The sequence below is a fragment of the Ambystoma mexicanum genome, chromosome 10, assembly GCF_040938575.1.
Source record: "Ambystoma mexicanum isolate Mex_15411 chromosome 10, UKY_AmexF1_1, whole genome shotgun sequence".
In the NCBI taxonomy this organism is placed as follows: Eukaryota; Metazoa; Chordata; class Amphibia; order Caudata; family Ambystomatidae; genus Ambystoma; species Ambystoma mexicanum.
The window spans coordinates 625,199,258-625,219,995 of NC_090932.1; the positions used below are offsets into that span (position 1 = coordinate 625,199,258).

At 46.1% G+C, this 20,738-nt stretch overlaps 1 protein-coding gene across 12 annotated transcripts in view; it reads left to right on the top strand.

Annotated features, from left to right (window-relative positions):
• The window catches only part of AGFG1 (ArfGAP with FG repeats 1), a 1,171,945-nt gene that overhangs the window by 55,712 nt on the left and 1,095,495 nt on the right, over positions 1-20,738 (top strand). The gene's annotated exons all lie outside the window — the stretch shown is intronic.

The following is a 20,738-nucleotide window of genomic DNA, read 5'->3' on the forward strand; positions in this document are numbered from 1 at the left end:
ATGAAGGTTCTGCCTCTGTCGAGTCTTTCATGAACTTTGGTTGTAAAGGTTTTGAGGCTGATCAGTTTAGTGTGGGTCATGGCCAGTAATGTTGCTTGGTCTTTCAGAGCATCATGTAGGGACTCGTATAGTTTGGTGTATGGTGTGACTGTGATGGTGAGGGCAGCCATCATGGTATTCTGTAATGAGGTAAGTGATTCTGGTGAGAGGTGCGTCATCTGATAGTTTGTTGATGGCAGGCCTTATTTCATCCAGGGAAGGTGGCTCAGCAAGTTGGACTGGAGGCGTTAAGTGAGTTTATTAGACTCTCATTTAGATGAATCTGTTTCCTTTGCGGTAAGTGGGAGTAGGTTGCAACTTCGAGTTAACTTTCCTTGGTGTCTTATATTTGTAGTGGAGTCCATTCTGTGATGAACTTCGTCTTTGTTCTTGGTCTTGGATAATCAGCAGGCTTCCCGTCAGTCTTGGGTTTGTCTACTTAACTGTGTTAATTTGTGGATTTCTCATCGATTAGTGAGTGGGAGTATGGACCCCCAGGGGAATGTTTTAGTAGGACGCAATGATTTTTAGATCAGCAATGTCACGTTTTAGCTGGTCGCCCAGGCAGATTTGGGGGGGTCTTCGGGTTTAGGGTGGTAGGACTGCTAGTTAGCGTCACCGGAGTGTTCAAATAAATGTTTGAGCGAGGTGGATAGATATGGTGGATTCATTGATGATCGACATGGGACCCAGCTCACCGTGTGTGAAGGGAGAGCCGGCAGCAAGTTTGGTATTTGATTCAGCATTATGGGGCCTGAGCAACTGAGGAGATTGGCTTGGAGCTTGATATGTCTCCTGGTTAGGATCTTCGTTGTTTACGTCGCCATCTGTCAACCCGATCCGAGCATGCGTCGTGTTTCCCTGGGCTCGCCACATGGTGGTTTTCATGTGGAGTTTCTGGGGATGACCGTCATTGGTGGCTGTACTGTAGCACCAGAAGAAGCCAGTGCGCTCACTCCATTGTTTCCTTTAATGCCGCGAGTGCGCAGAGTATGTGACTCTGGTTGTGGGCGCGGACATGCCGATCGGGATTCAGCAAGTGAACAATGGAGTTGAGATTTGATCGTAGGTTGGGAGGGTTTTGAGAGGGGGGACAGGTTGGTGTATTGAAGAGCTTGGAAGCTATGCAAGGCGGTGACTGACTGACTGCGTCGTCTCTGACTCTGATACGCGCGGTGCACTTGAAGTGGGAGAATGGAAGACCAGGCTCCCGTCCTTCACCTCTCGCGCTTGGCCTAGAGGGTCACGGCCCAGACACCCGCCGCGAGAAGAGTTCGTCCAGTTACCAGACGACCAGGTACCATGGTACAGGAACATACGGATGTGTCCACCTGCCTGCCCAGCAGCCCGCACTGGCCGTGCCGACACCTGCGGCTCGGATCAGCTAGACTAAAAACCACACGTCGTTAGAGATGCCATGACGACCTAGACAACGGGAAGCACATCTGTATAAATATACACACTTAACATTCCCACACCAATCTACACGAAGAATATACTCAGTGCTCTGACGTAGGCGACAGGCATATTCACGGACGTGCATCTTTATTATTTTTACATAGGCTTTCAGAGTACAGAAACGCAAGACGCATCATGAACTCATCTATAACGCTTGCTCATGCTTCCCTTGAAACCCGTTACCACCGTGAGAGGTATAATGGAAACACGATATTGGTCATGGAAATATATGCCACTATAATCTAAAGCACCCATGCACGAAATGGATCACTTATGCACCAGGCCCAAGTAGGCCTCAAGCAAGAGTTCCGTGGACATTAACAAAGCAAAAGTCAGGTTGCTGATCCTGCAGAATGAGCCTGGTGGAGCACCCAGCCAAGGTCGCAATGTTGCAAACCCACATCCAAGAACAAATCATCAAAGGCACGATGTTGCAACCTCGCACTCCCCGTACCAACGTTAGAATCATATCTACAAATTAAACCAGACACACAGTGGAAAAACAATATTAATTGTGCAGAATTCTGCCTCAAACACGGTCCCGCCTCACGTGACCAAGCCGAACCTGACGAGATGCCAAAACCCAGGAGAGACAGGGCGTCTGGGTCCCGCACTACGAGACACAGGCCGGGACACTTGAAAGGCTCCATGGACACCTGCTACAGTGGGAACGGTCAGCTCCCACCTATGAATAAATCCTCACATTGTCTGCATGTACCCATATTGAAACATTGTTGCAAACACGGGTACACCGAGAGCTGGGAACAACGGTGGTCCCAGGCTGGGGAGCTCACGGATGCACCAATCAGAACATGGGGCTCTTATCTCACACGTCATTAACATTAGCCAATCCTCAGGGGTCTTCATGTAACAATTCTTATGTATCTAATTGAAGGGACAACCCAGATATACCACCTGACTACACCTTGACCACTAATATCATTCTCTATATGTGTACTATACTAACCCTACCACTCGAGCAACCAATTATGAGTGGCGGTAGGTTTTTGTTAACTTTTTGAAGTGACGCAAGTAGCGCGTCATATTACAGTAAAAAGGGCCTGCGAGCCCCACGATTGTGTGTGTGTCAGGACGAACGCGTACGCTCCTTGACCCATCCCTGCCGTTTGCATAATAAACAGCAGAAGTTGCCTTGCTCCTTGTGTGTGCCTCATACTCTGTCTCGATCCGAGATATACACGGGAGGAGTTGGGGCCTCCCTGCCCGGAGGTCTGCGGGCGGCCCGGCCGACCCCGGCAGAATTTCCCCCCGACACACTCATGGTGAGGGTAGTGTGACGGGCCCGGTACAAGGGGTCGCGCTGGTAGGTCAACCGGCAAAGCAGGGGCATGCAAAGCATTTGTCGCTCACCACTTCCTGGAGGGGCGAGTTGGGGCCCAGGGGTGTGGCATCAAAGCATTGCGTTTTCAGGCGCAGGAGGGGCCCATCTTTCGAGATTCGGCTGGCATGAGGTTGGGCCACAGCGAACACCCGCCAAACACCACAGAACACTTCCTAACACGCTTTGTGGCGAAGTCAGGTTTAAGAAGGATTCTCCTCTCTGTTGGTTAAAGGTGTAGGCACCATTGTAGTTCCTAGCAGGGTTCAGAAGAGAGTAGGCAGTAGCGTCTGTGGAACACCGCAGAACACTTCCCAACACTTTGCATATCTTGCCTTTTCCCAAATTAGGGCAACGCTGTTCACCTAGACTTAAATGAACAATATCTCTGCATGTTTAATTGTTTCATTCAGAATATTCTCACTTACCCTAACAATCGAAGTTGGTACAATGTTTAGTACCTTGATGTCCTTTTTCCTGATCCTACTTCCATTTTGTAAACCCCCCTCATACCCCCAATGCCACGCCTTGGTCTATGCTAAGCATGGAGTCATTCAGTAGCCTTGAATACATATCAATAATCATATTCTCGTGTTGGTTGGACATCATTTGGTCCTCAAGTGGAACTAACCAATCCTTCCCAGGGTTCTTTCAATACTGGGCTGCTTCGATCCAGATGGAAGCTGCCTATATAGTGATCTAACCTCCTTACTATTTATTAGGTCATGGGGGACAGGACTAACTACTAAAATTTCTTTGAAGCCCTTACACACAAGGCTATCCTCATTGTTGTACTCTTAATACAATCTAAAATGGGATAGACTTCACCTATCCTCCGCAGGTTTGATATGTGACACTACTGATCAACGACGTAAATTCTCGGTTACCTCATCACCTATAACCTCTGCAGTCCCTCTCCTCTTTGGATCTGCCATAGGCCGGTATTGCCTGTTCTAGTTTGTCATCTGTACAGGGAATCTAAACTTTGTTTCCTTCCTGTATCTATTTGTGTTTGCAGTCACTATGTGCACAATAAGTCGTCATTTTCCCATGTTTCCTCAATTGAAAAATCCTCTATTCTGTCCTGAGCAATTGGCAATTCCTTTGTTACAACATTCTATTTCTAGAACTTGTCCTGAGCCTTGTGTTCGATAAATCCTAACGGGACCGAGAGGCTGATATTATTTCTTCTGTACACCGTTCTTAATATATGTAGTGCATGGTAAAATATGTTATGAATTATAACTGGGGGAAAAGTATATGTTTGTACTCTACCTAATTTCCTTTGAATGTCAAAATGGTCTTCAGTAAATGCTTGCAAAGAAAAGTCTAGCACTAAGGACTCTAAGGAGTATATTATTTTCCATATAGATATCAAGTTGGGCAACATAGTTAACACATATGCATCATTTATAGACATAACCTCAAAATTAAAACCATATGAAAATGACATCATTGCTCCAATACAGGACTATAGTGTAGGTAAATATCGGTCATATATCGCTAAAAGTCAAATAATGCCCAACTTAACATCAGCCATCATAAGAGCAAAAGGACAAACATGAACATTTAACACGTACAAGGGTGGAAGCATGGTGGATTCTTTGCTATGACCATCTTTACTGCAACTAGAAAATGGGTTATTATTTTAGACTGTTTTGACCCCAGCTTGTAATACCCCTGGAGATCTTAATCGCCTAACAGTATCAGTAGCAGGTCCGGTACCAATTCTACTCCGATTTTATTGTTTTTATCTGAGCGAATAGTTCCTTTCAAAACACCTGTATGACTGGGCATGTCCACCGTAAGTGATAGAAGGTGCCCATAGCGATGGAGCATCTCCACCACATGGGGGGGTATGCAGGGTTCATTTTATTTAAACGTTACGGGGTTGAATACCATCGTAGTAACAGCTTAATGCCATTTCCTTGAGGTGAACTAATTTTGAAAAATGTCCATGTCCTAGTTCATATATTCTACCAGGCCAATTCATCTATGGGTCTCCCGATGTCTTCCTCCAATTTGACCATGTATGAGTGGGGGGATTTGAACCTTTTAGAGTTAAGGATTTTATAGATGTATAATACTGACCTTTCGGGGGGGGGTCCCCAATAAATAGGTCTTCAAATGGGGTAGTGTCTCGTTTAACCCAAGCCGCCAAGCTTTGTGTTAGAGAGCCAATGACAGAGTTTTATATCCCCATATCTATCTGTATTTAATACTACGGTTTGTTTGCATTGCTCAAATGATGGGGGTTGCTTGGGGTCAAATAGTTGACATGTCCTAGACAAGCCCCCCTCTATCCATCGAGTACATCTTAGTGCTCTGTCCGGGGGAGAGGGATGGGGGGGGGGGTTCCAAATGATTCCAGATTCCCATGATGGGGGACGGGAAGGTAGTTGCTGGGTATCTGCGGGCTGCCCTATCCCAGGGCCCAAAAGTTGATTTAGTGATTGGAAGCCCATACCCATGGTTCTTCCAAGTTTTTGAGAAACGCGGCATCATTCGTGCATGGCACCACCTAAGGCAGATTGTTCTAGAGATGGCCAGTGCTTAGTGTTATGCTGCGATGCTTCGCTCTCTAGTACTGGGGCTGTTTGTGCTGCATATAGACAACTCTCTATAGCTGGGATTGCCAATCCTGCCCTCTCTTTTACTGCCATCAGAGTTCTTCCTCTTGGGGGGGGGGGGGTGTCTATATCCCCAGACAAAGTTAAATATATGCGACTGGTGCTCCTTAAGAACCACTCTGGGGATCCAGATTGGCAATGCTTGAAAGATGTATAGTAGCCTTGGTAACAGCGTCATCTTGACCGCTGTCATTCTGCCTAACCAAGAGATTTCCATCTTCACCCACTTTGCCTGACGTTAGGAGTGTCAGGATATAAGCTGCATACTATTGGTCATATCGGACAGTTAAAGATACCCAAATATTTCAGGGTATTTGTTGCCCATGCAAAATCAAAGGTTCCTTTTAGTTGCTGAATAGCATTATGTTTCTGAGATGTTAAGTATGGTGGATTTTGTATAGTTTATCTTAAATCCGGAAAACTCCTGAAATCTCGCTAATAAAGAAACTACATTGGGAAGTGTTTTAACTGTGTCCACCATATAAAAAAGCAAGTTGTTTGCATACAATGCTATGTTGTGCTGATTCCCAGCCACCTCTAGCCCATGTATTTTCTCTGTGGAGCGAACCGCCCTCTCCAGGGGTTCCGTGGATAAGGCGAAGAGAAGGAGGAAGAACGGGCATCCCTCTCGTGTACCTCTTCCCAGATTTATTGGGCCAAATAATACACCATTTAGTTTAATGCAGGTAGATGGAAGTGTACAATTTGCGAGCACCCTCGTGAGAAACTTGGGCTCAAACCATGTTAGGACACAGAACCCCAGTCCACCCGATCAAACGCCTTCTCTGCGTCGATCGACAATACCACCATCGCCTTCTTAACTGACCAAGGCTATTATATCTATTGTTCTTTGGATATTATCATGGTTATGCCGAGCTAGGACAACCCTGTCTTATCTGCACCAACCACTACTTGGAGCACAGAAGCCAGCCGAGTGGCTAGTATCTTAGAATACATGCGCGCATCATAATTAAGGACTGCAATTGGCCGATAAGAGGAGCATCGTGTAGGGTCTTTGTCCGGTTTGCCAATTAATGTTGGGACCGATTCTCCCATAGTGGATGTAATGGAGCCCGTATCTACAAAGGAGTTGAAAGGGGGGGGGGGGCAGTTGCGATGCAAGTATATTAACACACTTTTTATAGAAGAGCACAATAAATCCATCGGGCACCTGTGGCTTCATTAGTGGGGAGGCCACAAATTGCCGGGTGATTTCTTTGATTGTAATGGGATTCTCTAGCCCCTTCATGTCAACCCGTGCAATCCTCGGGAGGTGAGCGTCCCTGATAAAAATTCTCCTAGGCCGCCCCATCTACTGTTTCAGCAGTGAACAATGATTTTTCATATTTGGATATAATACTTAATTTTTCAGGTTCCTCCACTGATAACTTGACAGTTACATCTCTTAATCCATTGATCATATTTCTGCTCTCCTGAGCGTTAAGCTTATATGCCAGGATGCGGGAGGTCTTGTCTGAGGTATTAAAGTAAACATTTTTAGTCTTAAGCAATTTGTGGGAGATATTGGTTGCCTAAAGAGCCTTTACCTCTGCTCTAGCTACTTGTAGTTGTCTCTATACCTTTCGGGTACCCTCCACTTTATATTTAGTTTCCCATTCCTGTAACTTCTTCTCAGCCTGCTGCCTCTGGGCCATTAATGTACATTTATGTGCAGAGGCTAAACTAATAATTTCCCCTTGTAAGGTAGGTTTAAAAGCATCCCATACAGACGCTATAGGCGCACCCCCATTCAGATTATCCCGGAAATAGTGTGTAATCCTTTTGGAAATGGTCTCCCAAACCGCTGGTTCTATTAGAAATGAGGCATTTAGTTTCCATAGGGTAGTTTTCCTAACCCCCGGGGCTAGACCAGCGCTAACCCTATGCTGGCCAAGCTAGCTAACTGAAGCAAGGGTTGAGAAACCAACAGGTAATCTATTCTAGAATCACACCAATGTACATGTGAAATGTGTGTAATCTCGGGAGTGTGGGTGTAGACCGCGCCATATATCTAGCATTTGTAAACAGTTCATAGCTTGCCTAAGCGGAACCATCTTTGTGTCATCTGACCCTGATGCCAGGCCTGGTTTATCCACCTCTGAGTCTAGGACCGCATTTAAGGCACCTCCAACCATCAGATCTCCTCTCTGAAACTGGTATTTGTGGGAACACCAGATTATAGATCTGATGCTGATATATTGCTGATTTGGACCATAAATGGAGACCATGGTCAGGTCTCTACTTCCAACACTTATATGCACCCCTGCATAGCGGCACTGGGGATCTCTTAGGAAATTATTCTTTTCAAAAGATATGGGGCTAGACATTAGGATTGCTACCCCTGCCCTTTTCTGGGGGGCTGAGGCAAAGAATTGGTGTTGGAACCATTTGGATCTCAACCTTGGCCAGTCAATTTTCAACAAATGAGTCTCTTGCAATAATGTCGCCCTTCAGTTCAACCAGTCTGAGCAACACACACTTCCTCTTTCTTGGGTCGTTAAGCACTGGAGCATTCATGGATATGATCTTCATATCTTCCATTCCTAGATTCTTAACCAGTCTACGAGACCCCAACCGTCCATGGAACCATCACCGGACATTTGGTCTTTCCATCTTGCTAGTATTACATGAGGACAACCTTTCACTCTACCCATCTGGATCCACAATTCCACCACCCACACCACAACTAAAATACAAAAGACCTACAAAAATAACTGTAGCAACAAAGCAAAGTTCTAGACCACCCCCCCCATGAGGTGAACCACAGATGAGAAATACCTGAACGGGTGGGGTTGGGAGGGGGGTATGCTCCCAATGCCCCAATAATCAACTTCTATTGTTCAAGATGTGGCTATAACAGTCTGTGCAGTGCCAGTTGTATTGCATAGAAACAGCCAAAAGAACAACTTGTGGAATTGGTTCCCTGATTAAAGTATCCTATCTTGTTTCGGGAGCGCTTATCGGGTCTGATCTAGATCCCTATAGTCTCTTTCCTGTCCATGGAGGGACGTCTGTAGTCCTTCCGCCTATTCTTCCGATAGCGTGACGTGGCCCAACCTTCTGGGGGAGCCCCAGTTCCTCCATCCTTCGGAATCTGTATTTCTTCTGGCAGGATCTTCATATTCTCAACTGCCGCTCGGAGAGAAGTATATTGATGTTTTTGTCCATCCATTTCAAATAGATTGCGGAACGGGTGTCCCCATCAATATTGGATCTTCTTGTCGGAGAGCCATAAGGTGAGTGGGCGCATCACTCTTCGTTTCTGAATAGTCCCTTGGGATAGATCCTGAAACAATTGCAAGGTATTGCAGTAATTTGGATTGATTTCTCGATCCTGGACTTTTGGAAAATTAGTTCCTTGGTCTTAAAGAAATGGACCCTCGTGAGCACTTCTGGAACAAGATTCTGGAGTTTTTGAAAATTGGAATAAACTGTGCGTCTGGTCCAATGTAAGATCCATTTCTAATTCACCTAGAATCTCCAGAAACTATTCCCGAACGTAGCTGTCCAGATCCAGGTCTTTGACCTCCATGTGGATACCTCTAATGCGGACATTATTCCACCATCAGCAGTTTTCGGACACTCCTGCTTCTCATCCGCTTAGGCTTTGTGAGCTTCAAGCGCCACAACTCATTGTTCCAGTCCGTCATAAGAATTTGTATAATCGCAGAAGGCTGACTCCAAATCTCCCAATCTGGACTCAGTTTGCTGGGCAATCAATGCAAATTCCTGGAACGAGCCTTTCAATTCTTGCAAGGTGGAGGCCATACCTTTTGATTTAAAGTTGCTTGGTTACATCACCTTTTGTGGCCGGTTGCGTGCCAGTCCGGGGCCAATGCTGGTTCAGGGTTGATGAGACCACTGGCTGGGATCTTAGAGTGCTGTAGCATCTCCTTGTTTGAGGTTGTCCATTTCTCCACTTACCAGACTTCATTTTGGATATGACTGACCCTACATAGAGTACAGTTCAACTAAGGGAGGCACTTGGCGCAGTATCCACTATTGGAGACCATTTCCCTCCGGAGGGTCAGGTGGGAGTCCTCCAGCAAGATGGCTTTTCCAATCCGATTATTCCTGTTACTGCATTGTTGCGACACTATTAGTTGCTCTGGTGGCTTAGCATAAAACCTGTGCACCTGGCATCCTGCTCAAATACCCATCTGAACCTTAAATTGCTTGGGCTCCCTCTCCAATGGAGCGTACATCAGGAAATAGGTGGCTAGGAGCTGCCAATATAATATCCTGTCAGCCCACAATACCACTGAACTGCACCCCTCACAACCAGTAGTAAGTACGCTGTACCTTTAATAGGTGCTTCCAATTTCCAGAATTTCCTCTTTCTTGAAAGATTTTTATTTTTTTATTTTATTGTGCATACAGTCAAGTTTTGAATTTTACAGATTAATCTCAATTACTAAAAAAGCAAACCATAAAAACAGTCAAAATAAAAGAATATAAAAAAATTACAATTATCCCAAAAAATAGTCATACTTACTATTAGACAATGAAGATTGCCCAGGCTTGCAGCGCAGGGTAGTCTTTATACTATTAAAGACACAGAGGCGAGCAGTATGCTTTACTTGCTTTATTGCTGCAACATCAGCACTTTAAAACATGGAACATTTAAACTGGGCATTTCATAGTTTTACTCCAGGACTCGGAGGAAAAAATAAATCCAAAGTTTAAAGTTCAAGCAAAAACATTCACTAGACGCTACAAGCCCCATGATCCTCTAGGCTCTGGTAGTCCCAGGCTCCTCCCTTCCACCTATCAGGAGCCTGTGTGAGGTATAAGAGTCCTTGGTCCTAGGTTCCTTCCTCTTTCTTTGCTGGTAAATGCACTTTGTCTGAACGTCAAACTTGCTTCAAGCAAACTATTCCAACGAGCGAAACCCTCAACCGAACTCCTGATACCAAGCTCTCTCCAGTCCAACGGACACCAAATGTTTCGCTCCTTGATCCTTCAAGCTTCCTTATTCTGTCTTCTGGTCATCTCCTGCGAGAAATGGAGAAGAAACCATGAGGGCGGGAATGCGCAAAAGCTCTTACACAGTGTACCTTTACATGTTACATCAAGACTTTTGCCAATATGGGCGGGATATAATGCTCGCCTCCGTGTCTTTAATAGAATCAAGACTACCCTGCGCTGTAGCCCGGGCAATCTTCATTCTATGTCAAGACAGGAGGTGAGCATTATGCTTGTTCAAAGCTTGCTACCATCCTAATAGTTATTTTTGATAGAGGTTTGAAATAAAACGTCTTAAAAGTTGACTCAGAGGACCAATCTGCTGATGTCATTATGTCTTGTAATGAGACACCTGCAGAGAAAGCTCTAGAAGCAATCACTTCCCTAGCAGAATGCGCGCCAAACAAAGACCAGTCTATCCCTGCCCATTGCATCACCTCTCGAACCCACCTAGTAGTAGTCGCTGTTGCCACTGCATGATGGGGCTTTCTACGCACTATAAGCAGTTGTGCTACACCTTGCAGTCTAAGATGCGCTGTCGCCTCCTCATAATTCTTAATGCATTGAGCTACACTTAGCTTCTTATTCTCCGCGAAGTAAGGATAAGAAATTATTCTTGAATTGCTCTTCGCTATGATAAAAGCCACGCCTTCCGTGTAAAATATTTTCCTGTCTATTTCTAGCACCTTGACATCTGACACTCTTTGACATGCTGCTAAACACAACAGCATCGCCAGCTTCCTTGAAAGCTGCGAACGAAAAAGGCTATTGTGAGAAAGAGTCGAAATATGTCTGATGTCCCATAACACTGCGTATTTAGGTTCTATCGGTCTCTTCAGTTTTATTCCTTTGAGAAGTCGCACGACCGCGGGGTCTTCCGCCAATGGTCCCCCTTCCACCTTGTTGTATCCTGCTGACACTGCCGATCTGTAGACCCCTAGTGGTCTATAGGCGCAGCCGTCTTGAAACCTATTTGCTAGAAAGTTGAGAATGTGAACTACAAGGGCTGAAACGGGATCCAAACCATGTTCTGTGCATCATTGGGTCCAACGGTCCTATGCGGCACCATAGCTCCTAATGGTGGAAGGTGCCCAGGAGTCTGATACAATCTGCAGCGAATTACGAAATGCCTGGCAATTTCCATCTCTTCCTGAAACCCTGCAGGCGATAAGTGTAGCATGCCCACTACTATCAACGGGTGAGGCAGTCCGGTCCGGCCCAGAAGGTCTTGTTGATGATGAACTATCCTCGGGGAAATCCGAAGAAAGTTCCATCGCTACTGGAAACCAGGCGTGGGACTTCCAAAATGGTAGTATCATCACAAGCTCCACTTCTTCTCTGCGTGCTTCCGCTAGAGCTCTCGTGAGCATGATGAATGGCGGGAAGGCATAGTTCACTGCCCCTTTCCAGAGGTGTAGAAAGGCATCTGTCCCTGCTGCTCCCGAGTCTATCCTCCAACTGAAGTACTTGTGCGTCGTCCATGTTCAGTCTGGATGCAAATAAATCGTGTCTAGGGGACCCCACATTTCTGTAACTGCTTGAATATCTGAGGATGTAGCTTCTAATCGCTGGAGTCTACAAGATGCCGTGAATTCCAGTCTGCCACCTTGTTCTGAGTCCCTGGTAGATACTCTGCTGCTACTGTAATCTGGTCCTGAAGGCAATAGTGCCAGAAGTCTTACGCTAGCTCTGCTAACATCCTGGATTTGGTACCGCCCAGCTTGTTTATGTAGCGTACAGCTGAGATGTTGTCCATCTTGAGCAAGACACAACATCTGACTTTCTCTGGTGAAAGCGCATACTGCAAAAGAGCATGCTAGGAGTTTGAGACAGTTTATATGTAATTTAAATTCTTCTTCTGACCATTTGCGTCAGACTCTATCACTTGGTCTGGAATGTCGCTGAAAATCTCTCGGCTGTTCCAGGCTTCATATTCTGCAGCCACCAATACAGCTCTGTGAGGGCTTCGTGATCTAGGGTCACGAGTTGAGGTAACCTACCCCTCCTTGCAAGTGTCTGATCTTGAGGATCTGGAGAGCTAGGTAATGGAGAGGCCTGGGAAATATCGCCTGAATCGAGGTTGCGAGCAGACCCAATATCCTGGCTAGACTGTGAAGCAAAAGAATCTTCTTCACAATGACTGCTCTGAGCTCCTTCTTGATCGCTCTCACTTTGTGGCCCGGAAGTTCGAGAGTCGCTTTTGCGGTATCTATCGTGATCCCCAAGAACTCTATCCTCTGAACTGGTTGAAGCTGAGACTTGTCTAGGTTGATTATGAAGCCCAGCGAGGATAATAGGCTGAAAACCCAACATACATTCTTGCTGAGCGTTACTTTGTCTGGGCCCAACACTATAGAATGTCGAAGTAAATGATCATTCGTATTCCTCTCTCTCTTATGGCTGCGGCTACGTCTCATTAGCTTGGTAAAGGGCCAAGGAGCGGGTGCAAGGCCAAATGGGAGGCAGTGAAGCGCCATATTTCTCAGTTCCACTGGAATCGTGAGAGATGGGTCTTTGAGATCCAGCCGTGCTAACCAATCTCCTGTACGTAGGAGGTGAATACCCTCCATCTTGAAATGGTTGTAGTCAAACCATTCTTTTAAACTCTTCAGATTTATGACCAGTATTTTCTCCCACATGTGTACCAGGAACATATTGCTGAGGAATCCCACACCCCCTTGCGTATGCCTTTCGGGTTGACATGAGCCATGAGCGTTTTCACCAAGTTGATGGCGGTGGTGGCAGAGCGTCTCAGGAGAGGGGGATTCACGTCTACCCCTACCTAGATGATTGAATGATCAGGGCACGTTCTCCCGAACAAGCCCAGGAGCATCTATCCAAGACCTGTCACTCCCTTCACAGACTAGGTTTTTCTCTGAATTTAAAAAAGTCAAACCTGATACCATCACAGAACTCCAATTTATCGGTGTAGTCCTGGATACGTGCTCGGGCAAAGCCTCGCCTCCCGAAGAGAGAGCTTACCACATTCTGCAGATGGTAACATAATTCCAGAATGCCCAGCATCTACCGGCCTTTGATTTTCTCAGGTTGCTCAGTCTCATGGCAACCTGCATTTTTCTGGTGCCAGAAGCGAGATTGAGGATGCGATCCCTTCAATGGGCCCTCGGGACTCAATGGTCCCAATTTTCATTGGAAATGTCAGATCTTGTGTAAGTTCCAGCCAGTGTAGCACAGGATCTTTGACGGTGGGCTTGCAGAGAACATATCCTCAAGGGAGAATCTTTTGGCAACCATGGCCGGAGGTAACGGTAGTGATGGATGCCTCACTCACAGGGTGGGGGGGGCTCACACCAACGAGTTGACAATCCGCGGTCGCTGGTCTCCATCGGAGTCCAAACTACACATCAACCTATTAGAGCTGAGGGCAATCAGACCAGCTCTGAAGGGGCCTTCCTGCCCTCTGTATGGGGAAAGCATGTCCTGATGATGGACAACACGGTGGCCATGTACTACCTTAACAAAAGCGGAGTAGGGTTACTACCACTGTGCAGAAAAGCAATGCAGCTCTGGTTCTGGGCGATACTGGAAGGGATCTCTCTATCGGCAGTTCATCTAGCTGGAGAGAAAAACACAGCGGGGGTCCCTCTGAGCAGGCAGAGCACAATCTCCCACAAGTGGGAACTAGCTCAGGAAGTCCTTCAAGAGATCTTCGCCCTTTGGGGAACCCCTGAAGTGGATCTGTTCACAACCAGTGTCAACAGGAAGTGCGAACTGTACTGCTCAAGGGAATTTCCTCTAAGAGGAGCTCTAGGAGACGCGTTTGTGGTGGACTGAGAATTTCGACGCCTGTACGTGTTTCCCATTCCCTTGTGATCCCTCAAGTAATAAGGAGGTTGAGAAAGTTCAGGAAAACCATGATCCTAATTGCCCCGGATTGGGCCAGAGAATCTTCTCTCGCAAGAGGAAGGTCACGGTCTCCATCCAGAGGTCGAGACACTCAACCTTCACGCATGGCTTCTGAGAGGCTGAGATACAAGGATTGGGACCTTCTGGATGACGCCATGGATATTTTGCTTTTGGCCAGAAGGCCAGCAACTAAATCTCTGTACCAGTGTCGTTGGAACAAGCTCAGTAACTGGTGCAGAGATAGGAATGTGGACCCTTTTCAGTGGAATATTCCCACAATATTGTCTTTTCTGTTATACTTGGCTAATCTGGGGCTCCAGGTTGGTACGATAAAGGGTTATTTAGCAGCGATATCTATTTTTAAGCACTCCTCAGAGAAAGAATCTTACTTCAAAATACCTTTTGATTACGCAATTCTTAAAAGGTCTTAATAATGTGTTACCTCCAATACCTTTTCAAGTATCAGTGTGGGATTTAAACTTAGTACTGAAGTTCCTTGCATGCATCCCATTTGAGCCTTTACATTCTTGTCCGTTAAGGCTTCTTACTTTAAAAACCATACTTCTACAAAAATTGTCTCAGATTTTCACCTGTCACAAAAAATAACACTGCCTGCTTTTTACCCTCCCCCTCACGCAAGTTAGGAGGAGGAAAGGCTACATAGATTAGACCCTAGGGGGGCTCTTAGTTTCTATATTTCGAGATTGGTAAGATTACGTCAGTGTGACCAACTCTTTGTGGGATACACTGGACGTAAATTGGGGCTGGCAGTGACTAAGCAAACATTATCTAGTTGGATAATTTTGGCTATAACTGTTATAAATTGGCTAGGAAAGATCCTCCAGATGGGCTGAGGGCTCATTCAACCAGGGGCATGGCGACTTCAACAGCACTTTCAAAGGGGTGTCCCAGTGCAAGATATTTGCGCAGCAGCCACCTGGTCATCCATGCACACATTTATAAAACCCTATGCCCTAGATTCAACTTCTTCACAGGGAAGTCTCTTTGCTAAATCAATACTTCATGCTGTACATGACTAATGGCTCTGTACTCCCGCCTCCAATACAAAACTGATTTGGGAGTCTTATCTAAGATGAGAAATACATGGGAGGACACAATCCATTCGAAGAACAAGTTAGTTACCAACTGTAACATTCTTTCGATTGGATGTTCCTCCCACATATTCATCGACCCACCCAGCCTACCCCCAGTACAGTTTACATGGTTTACACTAAAAATTCCTTTAAGGCTTGGGTCAAAAGAGGCATACCATTAACTACAATCTATTGGCTACAATATATGAAAAAAAAGAACGGAGGCCACCGGGCGCGCTCGAAGCATTTATACAGTGGATGACGTAGGCGCTCGACAAATGCTGCAGAGGGACATCGACGCCGCAGCCTTGAGTGGAGCGCCCTCTGGTGGAGAGACCATTTTTTCCAAAGCAGCAGAGCTGACGATAAGGATATATCTAAGATGAGGAATACGTGGGAGGAACATCCAATCGAAAGAACGTTTCAGTTGGTAAGTAACTTGTTCTCCTCTCTCATGGGCAATGTACCAGTGCAGGTTATTAGAAGGTGTCTAATGTCTTGTACATAACTTTCACTGCATAAATTGCAGACCCCTGCAATGGGTTCTAAATGGTCTCGTATTCTTAAGATCTCTTTTGTCTTTGCTAAATTTAATCTGAATCTTAATAGTTCGATGCGCCATGCGGGGTTCGGAAATCTTCTCGGATATGGTCAAATATACTTAAAAAAAAAAAAAAAAAATTCCGAGACACTGAAATTGCGTGCACTCTTGAGATTACAGTTGTGCTGTAGTTGAGATCCAATCTGTTCTAAGTAGGGTATGTTTCACTTTGTCTGGATTTTCAATTAGTGTTTTAATGGTTACCTCACAGGACAACCGCATCTGCTCTGTATTATTTCTCAGGTTTAACATATAGCCACACCTCATTTTGGTCATATGAAAGGCCACATTTTCATATTGGGAATGTTTACAGGGATGTAAGATCGATCGATATGCGAGTAGCAGTTTCCATTGCAGGTCAGATTGAAGGGACGACGAGCATAGTTCATATCGAAGTCGCACAATAGGGAGGAACATGGGCAGATTAAGTGTGTTTTTCCATATCTGTCTTCTAGTTTGTCCCCCTTCATTTTCCCTGCTCTCGGAGTTCCTGCCATAAAGAACTGCAGGTATGACTTTCCCTTTGTAGAATTCTATTTGGGGCAGTAATGAAAATGTGCAGAGGCTGTTCAGAATCTTTTTCTGTTGACTGATGAATTGGATAGTTTTAAGTTCCAATCCCCCGTTAAGATCTTAAATTAAAACCTAAATATTTAGTTTTTTTCGCCACTGGCAGATTTTGATAATTCATTCTCCAATTATATGTTTTGTTACTTTTTGGCTGGTACTGAAGATCATTGTGTGATTTAGATGGATTGATCAGTCATTCATCTTTGCATACTCTTCCATGGCTGTTAGCAGATGTTTAAGGCTGACTGGAGTGCGGTCTATGAGGACTATGTCAGCTGCATAGGCCAGGAAATGGAGAGGGTGGTTATCGATCTTGAGCCAGACCGACGAGTGAGTTATTAGAAAGTCTGCTAAGTCTACTATATACAGATTAAATGGGTATGCCACTAAAATACATCCTTGTCTTACTCCATTGTTAGTAGAAATATTAGATGGCACATCTCTAAGGTTCAGTTTAACTCTGAACGTTGTTTGATTGTAGAGAACTATGATAATTGCTAGCAGACCTTCTGGGATGCCCCAATTTGCCAGTTTGGACTCTGTTCACCAGATCGAAAGCTTTACTGAGATCTTTCAGGAAAATATATGTGGGTTTGGATTTGGGCGGAGTACTTAGATCTTTCAGTGTCGATAATTAGGCCGTTCAATATAGTAGAATGGGTATCGGGTAATAATGTCCCCATACATAATGTCGCCGGGAAAAGCCATTGGCAATTGGTGTATGATAACCATTTCACTTTCAGCCCACTTCTCTAGATCTTGAAATACCAACCCAGCAAAGATCTTGCTATCGCATCTGAGCAGTGAAATAGGGCGATAGTTACATGGCTCAGCTCTATCTTCTTTTTTGTAAATCGGTATAACAATTGCACGCTTCCTCAGGCAGTGAACGACACTTTATGATGTTTACAGATAAGTGTTAGGAAAGATTCTTTAATTGTAGGTAATTTTCCTTCCATGTGGCAACCCCTAAACTTTTTGCTGTTTTCACCCTGATCTAGACTTTGCCAGGGAAGCGCAGCCTTCCGCCGCACTCCTCTGGGCTTTCGCTCCATTCTTACGGGGAAACTGACATGCCCTTAAGACAGTCAGTACCGGGAAACGTTGTTTTCCGTAGTTCTTTTCTCATGTTGCAGCCTTCGAGCAACATGACACAACAGGGCACTGTAAGCTAAGTTACTGCTCTCTTGGGTCTCTAGTCACTCTACAGGCCCTAGACACACTCTTTGGATTGTTAACAAACGGTGCAAGTGAATCAAGGACGGGACTGGTGGCAGCGATCATTACTTTGTGTTTTGAGTTCCTTTTGGCTGTTTAAGCGCATTTCTCGCGCTTAGCCCAAAATGGTGGCCTGGCTTCCAAAATGGCTAGACCACGAGGCTTTTTGTCCTGCCCGCTGACCGTCTTGCTCCCTTTAACTTCCCCAGGTCGAGCCGCCCTGGGGCCTTCCTTATTTGGGCATGTACTTTCCCGCGAAACACAGATGCTTTTGCGGGCTTCTACAGGCCTTGTGTGTGCCTCCAGGATATGGGCTGGGATGTCTGGTCCAATACACATCCTGCATGCCAGAGAGTCTAGTGTGTCTTGAATGCCTGGGACCACCGTGGTCCATGATGGGTCCACGTATGGTGCGAGTGTTTGTGAGCAGATCTCCCATTGGGTCCCCTCCGTTTTGGCGCGAAGGGAACTCTGGATAAGAGGAGGCTAGAAACACCACTACCATGTCGATCTCCTGAGTTCTCACGAACGACAGATAAAGGAGCCAAGTATCCTGCAACTAAGAGGCTGACCCGAGGAATCAGTGGTGACCCGCAGAAGGACTGCTCCTCTGCACTGCTGTCGCCCTGTGAGACCATTCTGCCTCTGATCGAACAAGAAGGCCTGTACTGGTACCTCGACCCTTTGGAATAGTGGGAACAACTTTTCTCGGCATCTTCATAATCTCCTGCACGTAAGCCTTCGGAAGCGTCCCTGGGCCATCCAGTGGACTGACCAGCCTACCCAGGAGCCTTGCTCTGTCACCGCAGTCCGGTTGCTGCTGTATTCCGAGTCCTTGGCACTCTCACACGATTCGTACACTTGGCATTCCCAGGTCTGAAGTGAGAAGTGTGCATTGGGCTGAAATACACACGGCCGCTGCGTTGCCCTGCTGTGGTAACAATCTGTGCGGGTTCACTGCGTTTGGGACATCCTCAACTCTAACTTCTGCTACACGACGCCGAGACGTCTCCTTCTCGTATCTGAACCTGCCAGCATTGAAACTGACGCGGAGAAGCCTGGGTCTGCCTGCATCGGGGACCAATGAGTAGCCACGCTAGGAACCGGTCGCCCTCCTGCAGTAGCCTGTAGCTTTTCCTCGCTTTGTTAAACAGCACGCCTTTTTCGTACTCGAGCTCTGCTTCTGCCCACAAGTGGAGACCTCGCTTGAGTAGCGGAGATCTTTTCGTCCTCATTTGTTCACCACTCTGAACTGCCTGATTTCCTTGAAGAGACTCCCCTTGTCCCGTTGGCACCAGAGTGTGCAGGTACTTTTGAGCACAAGGCTCCACTCTTCGTAGGGCTTGGATTTCCTTCTAGTTAGGTGGCCTCTGAAGGCGAACTGGGTCGAACGATTACTTGCACTGCCTGTTTTCCTCCCCATATAGGTGGTCTGCATATTTCATGCTTCTAACTCTTTAGACCCTTCGGTAATTGTATATATATATATATATTGTATTTGATTGTGATGTGTTGGTTTACTTGAGTTTTACCGTGATTCTTTACTATGGTCAATGTTACAGAGGCCTTGTAATAAATGTGTTTATATTTTTAATATAACACCTGCTTGGAGTGATTTGTAAGTGTCCTTGCTTTGTGTACTCATTGCGGGCTTTCAGTCACCCTCACCCCTCTTGAGACCTAGTCTTGACCGCCGCCATCGCTACCTTGATTGGTCTGGCTTGTCCAGAGGTTACCCTGTTCCAAGAAACTTGGCTGGCCTTCTGAACCTCTGCCCCTCCAGGAGAGAGTTCAGAAATCCATCTTAACAATAAGTCATAGAAAATATTGGACCATAATGAAGGGTCCAATTTCAAGATCATATTTATTAGTCCGTTAGGACCTGCTGATCTTGATGATATTGTGATGAGGGACTAAATTTCTTTTTGTGACATATTGGAGTCAACTCAATGCTGGCAGATAGATAAATATATATATTCATATATATAAATATTTATCTCTGAGGCTTGTGGAATCTGCTTAGATCAAATGCTGTGCATAGGCCGACATCTAATGGAAGCTGCGGAGTATTAGTTTGTTTTTCGAAACTCGAAAATGGGCGTCGACACAGGGCGTGCCAGTAATACTATACCTAGTGTGACGTCGACTGTACCCATGATCCCTCACGTGTCTAGGACCCTCAGATTGTTTTTTTTCCACCATACTAGTCGGAAGCATCCTGCGGAGTTCCCTGGCCTTAGCCATCATTTTGCAAAAAATCATGTTTGTTTTCTCCATCCCAACGTTGAGTCACCGAAGTTCAACACTCGATGCCGGAGAAGAAAAACAACCGTCAAGAGCTGCACGACGGACGTGGACCTAGGAAGGCCTCTGGCAAGTAGGGAGAGTGGGGGGTGGTACATACTCAACACTATATAGAGATAGATGTAGAGATAGATAGATACATTTTCTTAAATATTCCTGCACACACTAGCCCGCTGCCACAGGATGTGTATGGAGGGTACCCCTTTCCAATTTTGCCCTAAGTGCAACCGCAAGTACCCTTGGGTTGACAGACACGCTACCTGTAACCTCTGCTTGCCAAGGGACCACCCTGAGGTGAACTGTAGAGCGTGTAGTCGGTTTAAACCGAAGACTCTAAAGGACCGTTCGATCAAGCGTTGGGCCCACCACGCCAGGCGTCAAGAGGCCATGGCAGCGGAGGGCGCCTTCATTGATGGCAGCGACGCCATCCTATCGGACGGCGAGGGCAACGTGGCGTCGAGAGACAGCCAACCGCAAGTCCCCGACCTCAGAAGGTTGTCCGCAGGGCAGCTATGGGGAACACACCCGGCGACACCAACGCTACCCACAACACATCCACTAAGCACTCTAGGTCCAACTGAGACTCGGCGCGCGCGTCAAGCTCTCGGAGAGAGGCACGCAGAGAACGGTACACCGATTCAGTGTCCTGTGGG